General features: G+C 38.9%; 1 protein-coding gene across 1 annotated transcript in view; it reads left to right on the top strand.

Moving 5' to 3' along the window:
- The first annotated feature begins 498 nt into the window (after positions 1 to 498).
- The window catches only part of FAM126B (family with sequence similarity 126 member B), a 94,646-nt gene continuing 82,244 nt past the window's right edge, over positions 499 to 12,900 (top strand). Inside the window, exon 1 of the mRNA XM_026647672.1 lies at positions 499 to 587. The gene's annotated coding sequence lies outside the window, so the exon portion shown is untranslated. The remainder of the gene's footprint in view (positions 588 to 12,900) is intronic.

Genomic DNA, 12,900 nt, shown 5'->3' with positions numbered 1-12,900 from the left:
ATCTGTTCCCCTGGCACTCGGGGACCCCTTCCCTTGCCCCGCATAGACCTGTTCCCTGCCCTGCATAGACCCCCCTCCCCATGGCACTCGGAGACCTTCCTCCTTACAGGCACTTTTCTCCTCTGGAGCTCTCTCTTACTGACATCACAGCCCCCAAAAGAGACAGGGATCTAGATCAGGAAGCCTGCTACTCAGACACGCAGCAATAGTTGCGAGAAAAGCATAGAATTTGGCAGGACAAGTCCACAAGCCTAATGATAGAGACGTTTCTGTATCTACTGGTTATGTAACCTCTCTGTTATACTCATACACACTGACACTCTCCTACAGAAAGAGCGATACAGAGTGGGAAGGAGGTCTGCACCATACAGATCTCTATGGAGATACCCTCTTCATGCACACACTATACACACACATATAGTCAGAGAGAAAAACGTATGGTAATTGTGCTGGTACTCAAATCTAGAGAGAGAACAGGTTTTTCTTAAGTGATAGATTGGATTACTGGGTCTCAATATACCATCAAATATTTGTTTTCTCAGGAAGAGTTGGGAAACGTTGTGGAATTCTGGAATCTACAGTAAAAGGTAAGTGGAAGTTTGGCGTTTCTTTGGGCAGAGATTCTCTAATGTAATTACTGTTTTATTCACTTAGCTGATTGCCACTAGGGAATGTGTGAAGAGAACGATTAACAGGGACAGAACACTCATAATGGCAACCTTTGTGTGCCATTTTCAAGAGTTAATTATATTTGCACCTGGTTAGTGCAAATTGTTTTTCCCTTCATGATTGAGTGTGTAGTCCTTGCTTTTTGTTCTAATCTGAGAAATAACTGGTAAACAGTGTAATCATTACTTAATTGTAGATTTTGCTATAACGCCATTTTTTGGGGCAATGTACACATGTTGAAATGATTTACCACATTTTGCTTTGTATGGGCATAAGCCTGGGTTTGTAGCATAATACCGACCAATTTTAAAATGGGCTTACTTAGAAGAATCTTCTGTTAGTATGTAAATATTTTATTTCTTTTGGGATTTCAAATTTTGCTTTTGTTATTAAGATGCTCAAGTAGAGGGTGAAGACTGGAGTTTTAGTAGGAATTCCACGATCATATTATTAATAGTGAAACTGTTCTGGGTAGAAAGCCAACGGATTAATCTAGACTGTCTCTACCTGGTTTCAGAGGTTAATATTTTTCACTGATATAAGATCTGTAAGATCCAGGGCCGCCTCTTTTGTACTGTGGATACAGTGTCAGAGCTGGGAGAGGCAAACATGTTTGCTTTCTTTGGTTGGGTTTTTCATAGCTTGGAAAGTGAAGGGTTTGAGTACATAAGGAGAGCTTCATTTATCTCTACCTGTGAAATGCTTCCCTTCCTATTGTGGCTAGTGAATGTTGTTGGGGACTTGCCTGAGGTTCGTTACTGCTGAAGATTGATGTTTCCCTCAGGGAGTTAAAGTTGCAGGTGATCTTTAACCATATTGTATTCCAACCTTGTTTTTAATTGAGGGGGAAGTTATGATAAGCTTCTGATTCCTTGGAACTTTTTTGATTCTGCATTCATGGAGTTCTGCGTGCTTAAAGAAATATTAACTCCTGAATTGTATAAACTGTTCAAGTGTTTCTTATATGCTCTAGAAATAACTATAAAGTAGTGATAATCATTTTCTGAAAACAAAATTAATTATTTGGAGAATAAGTGTATTATCTGTTATAAAGGTACAAGAACATGTATAACTAGGATTTTGAACTTGAAAAACAGTTTAGCAGATTTTAATATAAAGACACCATTCTGTGTGGGAGAACAGCACTTTTATGTAAGTAGAATGTTGTTAGGCAGCACAACCATACCATATGAAATTCTTATCTGAATAGAACTATAGTAGCGGTCTGTGGAGCAGAAAATGAAGAAACCTTGAGCAGAGCATATTATTATGCACAATAATCATAGATAATTTATAAACTTTCTACATTCTTGTAAGACATGCTCTGGTTTATCTACCACAACAAAAGGTTAATGTCTCATAAGAAAACTTCTTGTGCTGCAATTAGCATTCTTCTGCCAGCTGTGTGCTCTTGTGTCAGACCTAATGCATTTGAGTGCAAGGTTTCTTTTTTCTGTTCAGTGGGAGCAGACAGAGAAGACAGAGATGGTATATTGGAAATGCTTTCTTTGGCACACACTGTTCTAAAATTTTGTGTACAGCTATTGTACAATAAGAACAATAATAAATATGCAGCTAGAAGGATATAATTGCCCAAGAAATGATGCGGCCACTTTCAAACTCAAATACAATATCACATTCTTTGCTTTATGCCCATATAATGTAATCAGGGCCCCATGTACTCTGTACAACGCTTGAACTGAATTCCCCCTCAATGTCAGTTTATTCTCCTGCCATGAAATATCCTTCATTCCTAACCCAGCCCTCCCAAAAAACCTCTGGCTCATATTTGAAAATACTAATAGATGTAAAATTCACCAACAATTATTTTCATTAAGGGATTTTTTTTTCTGTAGGCTGCCTAAGTCGACTCACTGGCACAGAACTGCATTTCCCCCCCCATGTTTACCATGAAAGTAGGAATTTTTAGTTTCAGTAACCCCTTTCCCTGGTCCTTGCTGCTCTAGTCTCCAGGCAGCCCAGCTTACCACCTATGCTTCTAGTTTCCCCTCATTCTCTGGCTGCAAGCTGCCCTCCAGATCTGGTTCCCTGACTCCTTGTTACATGGGTCCGTAGAACAATGCAGGGAGCTCACACTGTAATCCAGTACTCCCTTTTTGGTAGCTGCAAAACTGTCCCAGAAGAGCAGGGATACAGAAAACAAAATGTCAGGTGATTGGCTGCTGTAAAATGGTGAATGCTGTTTAAAAATCCTGAATTCTGTGGCGTCCTAGGAAATTGCCAAATTCTGTGGATGAAGAATAGGTTCATATTTGGAAGGTTATCTTCAAAACTATTATTTTTTAAAACCAGTTTTCTATTTATTAAAATGAAAATTCTGCAGAAGTTGATGGCATTTACGCAGGAAAGCTTTCTAATTGTCCCGGGTGAGAGTCCACTGGATTTTAGTGGACTAAAATAAGTAGACTTTGTGATGGAAATACCTTAGGTTAACTTATCATAAGTTAAAGATTGATTATTTTTTAATGGTGAAAATGTATCCAATATAATTTCTTACAGATCTTACCTGCTAATTAAATGTTAAGTATTTGTATGTACAGAGGACTGTTCTTGTATGGGCTGTATCAGTTACACTGGTATAATTTAGCCATATGTTATAGATGCATAACTAACACTGCAGCAAGATATGGAGACTCATGACCAATTAGTTGAAATAACTGTAAGAAAGTGGGAGGAGTTCTTCCAAACAAATGTCTCTTTGGGTGAGGGTTGGAACAGACAAGTCACCAAATGTCCCAGTGTGTGCTACCAAAGTAGGACACACACTTAGTATCACTACTCGAGTATTTTGCTTATTTCTATCTTAGATTTAATAAAAGCCAAGGTGGGAGGTTTTAAAAAATGGGCATCTGCCACCTTTTAGGGGTCTCCTTATTTGCTTTGAATCCTTGGACCCTCCTGTTAAATGACATACTTGGGCTAGCCAGTAATTTAAAAATACTTGATTCTGGGAATATACTTGCACAGTCTCATCTTGATACACAGGAGTTATACATCTCAAATGGCTACTTAGATACAGATTCAGTGCAATATTGGCTTACTTCATCCTGTTCAGGGAAAAGATTTTCTAACTAAATTGGAAAAGGTATTAGAGTCCCTTTTTAATTAGACTTAATATTGTTTTAATAACTAGCAGACCTAAAATTAGCCTACCAGCCAACTTAGTTTTGGTGTGTGGGTCTTTACATGACCAGGTATGTGCATGTCACTGCATCTCTACAATCTGCCTGCACTATTCTGGTGAGCAGCAGGATATTAAGAAACACAAAAATCTTGCTCTTCAAGATCTGTGTATACAATGTATATTGGGAATCATGGGTTTCCAGTCCCTTGGTTGGGACATCTGTAATTTTGGGAACCATGGGTTTGTCAGACGCCTGACCTAAAGTGAGTTATTCCAGCAGGGAATGAAATTAAAAAGCATCGCGCTACTCATATGTCAGATATTTGCAGTGTTTGCAATCAATTGTTTTAATTACAGGGGAAGCATCTGTGTACAGCTATGTTTATGCCATGGGGCAAAGTGTAGTGGACGCTAATAATATATACTCACACTACTGCAAAGGTTATGTTAACTGTATTACCGTGTGTGTGTCTTTTTAACTTGAAATGTTTTGTTTTGTATGCTGGTTTATATGGCAAGTCATTCCTTCCTCTAGGAGAGAGTCTGTGCAAGGAACTGTATAGTGCAGATGAGATTCATAATTCTATTTTTAAATAGATTAGTTGGTTGATGCTGATAGTGATTCTTTTTTGTGCAGTTTATCACACATTGAATGCGTAGGATAAAGAAGGCCTCTACCCAGATGTTTGAGTGCCTCTGAGGATTCTTGTGTTGAAACATGGAGAATGACAGGTAGTGTTCTTTACTTGTATTAGATGTGCTGTGGTTCTAGTAGTAGTAATACCTTGTACTACTAGAACCTTGAGGTTTTAAGGTCAGGCTTGACAAAGCCCTGGCTGGGATGATTTAGTTGTGGATTGGTCCTGTTTTGAGCAGGGGGTTGGAGTAGGTGACCTCCTGAGGTCCCTTCCAACCCTGATATTCTATGATTGTACTTAGTCAGCTAAGGATCTCAAAGCACTTTATAAAGGTAGGTAAGTATATCCCAGTCTTACAGATTAGGAATTCAGATATAGAGGTACTAAGTGTTTTGCTCAAGGTCATACATTGGTTTATTGGAGATGTGGGCAATAGAAATGAAGGGTGAAATCGTGGCTCCATTGAAGTCAGTTGATTGTTTTTACCATTGATTTCATTGAACTCGGTATTTCACACTAGGTCTTCAAGCTCCTGTCCTAACCACTAGACATATTGCCTTGCTGAAAGTACCTGAAAGTAAACTTCAGCAGGTGTCAATAATAAATGCTTTTTGTTCCATAGCCCTGACATATGTTGTTTGTTGTAGAACCGTAGTAGTACAAGCAGTTGCCCAATATAGCATTTATTTTGTTATGGGAGAAAAATGTTTTTCCAAACTCTGTTATAATAAAACTTCTCTAGGAACAACAACGGGATAAATGAATCCTTGGTGATACTCCATGTACTTCACTGGAGTTACACCAGGAATGATTTTAAATCAGTGAGTCCATTAAACAAAATAATGTGTCCCTCAGTGTAGAAATTGTAAGAAAAACTAACAAAGCACCAGCATAATACAACCAATTGAAGGATTCAGGCTTTTAACTGGAAAATTCAACAATTTTATCCTTTTTAGACTGTTATTCTGTTGGTCCAGAAGCTGGTCAAAGGGGAGCAGGGGGAATTTAGAGCCACAGTAGAAAATGACCAGTTTCCTCTGCTTTTTCAGCCTTTTATTCTTGTTTCTTCATAGCTAGGAATCAGTTTTGTTCAAAATTCTTGGGCTGTAGCAGGTTTCTTCTAAATACTTAATTAGTATGGCTATTGTGTTCGATCCTTAAGATGTTGACCAAACTCTAACTGCTGTTTGATGGTAACTGAACTGTTTCAGTATGGTGGGTAGATTGTGGAAGTTTCTAATGTTTTTATTGTCAAGTTCCTGGAGAGTAACTTTTCATGATATAGTGCTGTTCTAGAACAGACCACAAAATAAGATGCCTTCAGTAGCATGCTTTGTAGGAGCTGCTCTATTGTCTTGATTTGTATTTCCATAGATAACAGTTTATAAAAATCTTTGAAACCATCAAGCCCTTTAAGTGCTGTCATGTCTGCTCCTTGTTACTTAATCTAAAATAGAGTGCAGCAAGGATTAAAAGGAATCTTGAAAGCGTATACGGTGAATTTAGGAATGAAAGGAATAGATTGAGCTAATGTTGTTAGTTCAGCATTCATCAATTGTTTCTGCACTGTTTAACTTCATGGGTATTCTGTGACAGCAACATTTACAGCTGTTAGATTGGAACCTCCACGCATGCTTCCTGATCTGTCTGTGTCAGCAAAACAGCTGTTATTACCATGGCTGCCACCTTCTACCTCTGTTTATATCTGTGTACCTGCCACGACTTCTTCTCTCATCTGCTTTGATCCCTCAACTTCTCCACGTGCCAACTGTCTGCTGATGCTCGGAAAAGATGGAGAGACCTCTTCCTGCCTTCATCTGTGAGTTTGTGTGAGGCACTCCATAGCCCCTCCCCCCCAACTTCCTGGGATGGGAGCTCCTTTGCCAGTCCCCTTATTATGCTCAGCTGTAGGGGATGAGATGGCAATTAAAATTTTTCAAACTGTTTATGGCAAGCAGGAACTAAATATACAACATGGCTTATTGTATACCAGCAGGTTAGTGAGCCTAAGCACAAAAGCACTGGCTGGGAATACGGCCCCTCGTTATGGTTTCAAATGGAGGAGGTAGAAATTTGGGATGCATTTATGTGCACGTAGTTTTTATGAATGGGGAGCATATAGACGGTCCATGCAACATGTGCAGCAGTTCCATGCTAACACCAGTAGCTGCTGCCATTACAGAATTTCTCACATTTATTTTTTTTCTTATTTTGCTTGCTAAGACTCTATCTATTGTTCTTTATATATATGAGAGTGGACTTTTTGTGAGAAAAAAATTGGGAATTTTTCTTAACACCACACATGGTGTGGGTGTTGAGTTGTGGTTCGGAGGAGCACGTGGCTCGGACAAAGACAACCCTTAGGGAAGGTTCTATTAATGGAGATTCTCTATTCCTAGTAAGGAGGAGAGGATGGAAGATGGTAAAATATGGGTAGGATCTGATGAGAAACAGTCAAATGAAAAAGAATCCCATTCAATTACCTCATGTAATGGCAGACAGCTAAAAAGTGCAAAGTTTTTAAAGTGCTTGTATACCAATGCTAGAAGTCTAAATAGTAAGAACTAGAGTGCCTTGTATTAAATGAGGATATTGATATAATAGGCATCACAGAAACTTGGTGGAATGAGGATAATCAATGGGACACAGTAATAACAGGGTACAAAATATATCAGAAGGACAGAACAGGTCATGCTGGTGGGGGAGTGGCACTATGAATCTTCCATGCTCTAAAAATAAGAATATAGCAGTAGGGATATATTACCGACCACCTGACCAGGATGGTGATAGTGGCTATGAAATGCTCAGGGAAATTAGAGAGGCTATACAAATAATAATGGGGGATTTCAACTATCCCCATATTGACTGGGTTCATATCACCTCAGGACGGGATGCAGAGATAAAGTTTCTTGACACCTTAAATGCCTGCTTCTTGGATCAGCTAGTCCTGGAACCCACAAGATGAGAGGCAATTCTTGATTTAGTCCTAAGTGGAGTGTAGGATCTGGTCCAAGAGGTGAATATAGCTGAACCGCTTGGTAATAGTGACCATAATATAATTAAATTTAATTATACAAAAATGAGGAAGTTAGTTAAACAGAAATTAAAGGGCACAGGGCCAAATGTGAAATCCCTGCAAGCTGCATGGAAACTATTTAAAGACACCATAAGAGAGCTCAACTTAAATGTATGCCCCAAATTAAAAAACATAGTTAGAGAACCAAAAAAGTGCCACCCTGGCTAAACAACAAAGTAAAAGAAGCAGTGAGAGACGAAAAAGGTATCCTTTTAAAAGTGGAAGTTAAATCCTAGTGAGGAAAATAAACTCTGGCAAATAAAGTGTAAAAATATAATTAGGAAGGCCAAAAATGAATTTGAAGAACAGCTAGCCAAAGACTCAGAAAGTAATAGCAATTTTTTTTTAAGTACATCAGAAGTGGGAAGCCTGCTAAACAACCAGTGGGCCACTGGACGATTGAGATGGTAAAGGAGCACTCTAGGACGATAAGGCCATTGCGGAGAAACTAAATGATTTATTTGCATAAGTCGTCATGGCTGAGAATGAGAGGGAAATTCCCAAGCCTGAGCCATTCTTTTTAGGTGGCAAATCTGAGGAACTGTTGCATATTAAGGTGCCATTAGAGGACGTTCTGGAACAAATTGATAAACTAAACAGTAATAAGTCACCAGGACCAGATGGTATTCACCCAAGAGTTCTGAAGGAACTCAAATGTGAAATTGCAGAACTACTAACTGTGGTTTGTAACTTATCATTTAAATCAGCTTCTGTACCACATGACTGGAGGATAGCTAATGTGATGCCAATTTTTTAAAAAGGGCTCCAGAGGTGATCCTGGCAATTAGAGGGGCCAGTATGCCTGACTTCAGTACCGGGCAAACTGGTTGAAACTAGAGTAAAGAACAGAATGATCAGACACATGGATGAACATAATTTGTTGGGAAAGAGTCAACATGGTTTTTGTAAAGGGAAATCATGCCTTACCAACCTACTAGAATTCTTTGAGGGTGTCAACAAGCATGTGGACAAGTGGGATCCCATGGATATAGTGTACTTAGATTTTCAGAAAGCCTTTCACAAAGTCACTCATCAAAGGCTCTTAAGAAAAGTAAGCTGTCATAGGATAAGAGGGAAGGTCCTCTCATGGATTGGTAACTGGTTAAAAGATAGGTAATAAAGGGTAGGAATAAATGGTCAGTTTTCAGAATGGAGAGAGGTAAATAGTGGTTCCCCCCAGGGGTCTGTACTGGGACCAGTCCTATTCAATATATTCATAAATGATCTGGAAAAAGGGGTAAACTGTGAAGTGGCAAAATTTGCAGATGATACAAAACTACTCAAGATAGTTGAGTCCAAAGCAGACCGTGAAGAGCTACAAAAGGATCTCACAAAACTGGATGACTGGGCAACAAAATGGCAGATGAAATTCAATGTTGATAAATGCAAGATAATGCACACTGGAAGACATAATCCCAACTATACATACAAAATGATGGGGTCTAAATTAGCTGTTAACATTCAAGAAAGAGATCTTGGAGTCATTGTGGATAGTTCTCTGAAAACATCCACTCAATGTGCAGTGTCAGTCAAAAAAGCTAACAGAATATTGGGAATTGTTAAGAAAGGGATAGATAATAAGACAGAAAATATCATTCGACATAAATCCATGATACACTCCCATCTTGAATACTACATGCAGATGTGGTCACCCCATCTCAAAAAAGATATATTGGAATTGGAAAAGGTTCAGAAAAGGGCAACAAAAATGATTAGGAGCATGGAACAGCTTCCATATGAGGAGAGATTAATAAAACTGGGACTTTTCAGCTTGGAAAAGAGACGACTAAAGGGGCATATGATAGAGGTCTGTAAAATCATGACTGGTGTGGAGAAATTAAATAAGGACGTGTTATTTACTCCTTCTCATAACACAATAACTAGGGGTCACCAAATGAAATTAATAGGCAGCAGATTTAAAACAAACAAAAGGGAGTATTTTTTTCCACACAACGCACAGTCAACCTGTGGAACTCCTTGCCAGAGGATGTTGTGAAGGCCGAGACTATACCAGGGTTAAAAAAAGAACTAGATAAGAGAATAGGTCCATCAATGGCTATTAGCCAGGATGTGCAGCGATGGTGTCCTTAGCCTCTATTTGCCATAAGCTGGGAATGTGCAACGGGGGATGGATCACTTGATGAGTACCTGTTCTGTTCATTCCTTCTGGGTCACCTGGCATTGGCCACTGTCGAAAGACAGGGTACTGGGCTAGATGGACCTTTGGTCTGACATAGTATGGCCGTTTTAATATACTTATTTTGTATTTTGTTTTGTTTAATTACCCTTTTTGACTTTGAATGTTTTAGATCTTTTTGTTGGTTCATAAACACCATGCTTTAAATTTGTTTCAGAGAAGAGTGTGAGCATGGAGTTACCTGTTGAAGGTGTTTTTTGCACAATTATCATTAGTTACTTGTCCTACTAAACAAAAATAATTTTTGACTATCTTTTAATAATACACATTTGTGATAAACAAAATCTATTCTAATGTGGTTACCAGTGGAATGATCAAGTGGATGTACCTTGTGTTACAGGAATTGCTCCTCAAACTGGACTTTATGCTCTTTGAGTGTGCTGATATATTTTCTTGTTTGTTTGTTTTTTTTCTTGTGGGTCTCAGGTTGTCAGATTAGCCACATATCTGGTATTGTTTTTACCTAGTTGACTTTTACAGTTAGTATGAAAAACATTAAGATACTGCCCATTTATTTTCTTTTTCAGTTGGAATCAAATATTAAGATCTTAGTAGTATTTGTATTATCATGACAATCTAGTTTTAACTCTCCAGAGCATGTCTAATTGAACTAACTTTATATTTTCAGAAGGATGGTTGGAGTTACACCAGTAAATCCAATTATTCGTAATTGCACACTTAACTGTATTCATATCATTTTGTAAATTTACCTTTTGTATACTTAATTTAAAGCTACAGAGTGAAATCTTCTTGTAGTGAATTTGGATATAGTGAAACTTGTTACGAAGTAGAACGAAATCCCAAATTGTCTCAATACCTTTGCAGCATAGAAATTCCAAATCAGGTTAGGGTTCAGATAACTCTGATCAACGTTAATATTTGTGGGTATAGTTGGCTAATGTTTAGTAATTGAGCATTATGCTGTTGTCACAAGGGCTACAAGGGCTACAAAGACATCCCTGTCTCTACTATACTGGGCAATGTGCAGTTAACCAAATATGCTATGATATTTTTTTCCCTCCCGAACCATTGGATAGTCCTGTGTAAGGGCTTATCAAAATTAGGTTGACTTAATTTAGGTTAACTTAGGCCTGGTCTACACTAACCCCCCAATTCGAACTAAGGTACGCAACTTCAGCTATGTGAATAACGTAGCTGAAGTCGACGTACCTTAGTTCGAACTTACCGTGGTCCAGAGGCGGCAGGCAGGCACCCCCGTCGACTCCGCGTACTGTTCTCGCCGAGCAGGATTACCGGAGTCGACGGCGAGCACTTCTGGGTTCGATTTATCGCGTCCAGACAAGACGCGATAAATCGAACCCAGAAGTTCGATTGCCTGCCGCCGAACCAGCGCGTAAGTATAGACAAGCCCTTACAGCCACAGCAGTAATTCAATTGGCAGTTGGTGTCCACACTACCCCTCCTTCTGCTGGTGGTGGACATCCTCACCTGGAGCACTTGCACTGACTGAAGTGGGGTATTGTGGAGCACTGACAGCTGTGTGGGGCTCACAGCTGGTGCCCCCCATCTGCCCTGGGGGTGACAGCCCAAGCTGTGTGCCTTACATCGACCTAACTCTGTAGTGTAGACCAAGCCTTAGAGAGTGCTGAACTTAATGGAACAAGCGTCTAATCCTTTAGTAAAATGAATTTTTTTTTAGCTGTGTATGTAGAAACTAGTTAAGAGGGTCTCTATGGATATTAATAGTTGATCTAATGCATTAAGCTTTCAGCTAAACCGCAAAAGCTTTAGAATGATCTGTTATGTCCTGTTTGGCATGGTATCCTTGCCAACCATTCTCTACCTACTGCTGTGAAAAAGCTTCTTCAGCACTGCTCCTTGTCGTCATGCTGAAGTGTTTGCCTGGAACCTTGCCATTCTTGGCCAGAGTAGGTTTGTGGGGGTGTGATGGTTAGCCAAGCCTTTCTCTCTGCTGATCACACTATCATGAATCTAATTTGCCAGGGACTGCTATCTGATGGAATTACTCAACAGTTTAAAATCAGACTTATTCTCTGTCCCACCCTAAGGTCAAGCCTCTGATTTTTGGTTAAATGGAATATAATTTCAGAATTTGCTATCAGTTCAGACATAGGTGGATGCATGTAAATTTTGTGCAGTCAGAGATACAATCCTGTTGCCATTGAAGCCAGTGGGAATTTTGACAGTGACATAAGTGTGTGTGTGTGGGGAGGGTCAGGCACTCAGTAAGCAACTCACTTTCTCCTATTAATAATCAGGAAACTACCCTTTGACTTTAGTGATAATTCCAGTTGAAGAAACTCATCAGCTTTGAGGCAGTTTTCAGATACACCTTCAAAAGGGCATGTCTTCGCAATGAGCAAATATAATATTTTCCTTTTTTGCCTATTTTTCGGAAGTGTTCTAGCAGTAATTATCATTTTAGTGCTGCTTCTATGGAGTATTGAGGTATTCTCCCTTAGCAGTGTACTTCATGTTTATTTTTCATAGGCTCCTGTACATTGGAGATGCTCATCTTTTATCTATTAATTGAAATTTGTCAACTCTTGCAACTTTCTGAAATCCCTGCAAGTTTTGCTGTTAGTAACTGTGCATGAATATAGCATGTATGTACTCCCATGACTGTAATGGAAAATAAAATCCTACCCATGGCATCTATTAATACTTTTGCAGTGAGAGAATAAGATGTCATCTATGAGGTTAGAATCTTATTTCTCCATTTTAATTATTAAAATGAAGCTGGCTACTGACTGGAACACCAGTGGTCAGAGTACAGTTATAGACATACTAGTTAGAGCCAGACATTTAAAATGTATGCCCTAACTGGTGGGTGACAGATGTGGCAAAAAGGTAAAAATAAAATATGCAAAAAGTATGAAAGCAGAGAGATTATAATCAACAAATCTAACATAGCTATCAAACTTGTGTTGCCTACTCAATATTAATAAACATGTCAAAGTAGGAGACTTTTCTGCAGTTATCTTAAATGGAAGTATTGCCTCAGAGTTGTTTAAAAGTAGTAGTACTATATCTCCATATCAGTATTTGTATTTGTTCTCTTTGAATACATAGAACAAACAAATGCTCATTTTTAGTGGAATCGTCACATGTGTAATCAACCACATCTTTCCAGAAATTACCTGGCGATGGACAAGTCCACAAGATGCACAACAGCAATCTCATAGGTTTTCTG

This window comes from Terrapene carolina, unplaced genomic scaffold, assembly GCF_002925995.2.
Source record: "Terrapene carolina triunguis isolate 2854851 unplaced genomic scaffold, T_m_triunguis-2.0 Scaffold62, whole genome shotgun sequence".
Classification (NCBI taxonomy): domain Eukaryota; kingdom Metazoa; phylum Chordata; order Testudines; family Emydidae; genus Terrapene; species Terrapene triunguis.
The sequence above is the reverse complement of the archived record's forward strand: the minus strand, read 5'-3'. Positions and strand labels throughout refer to the sequence as shown.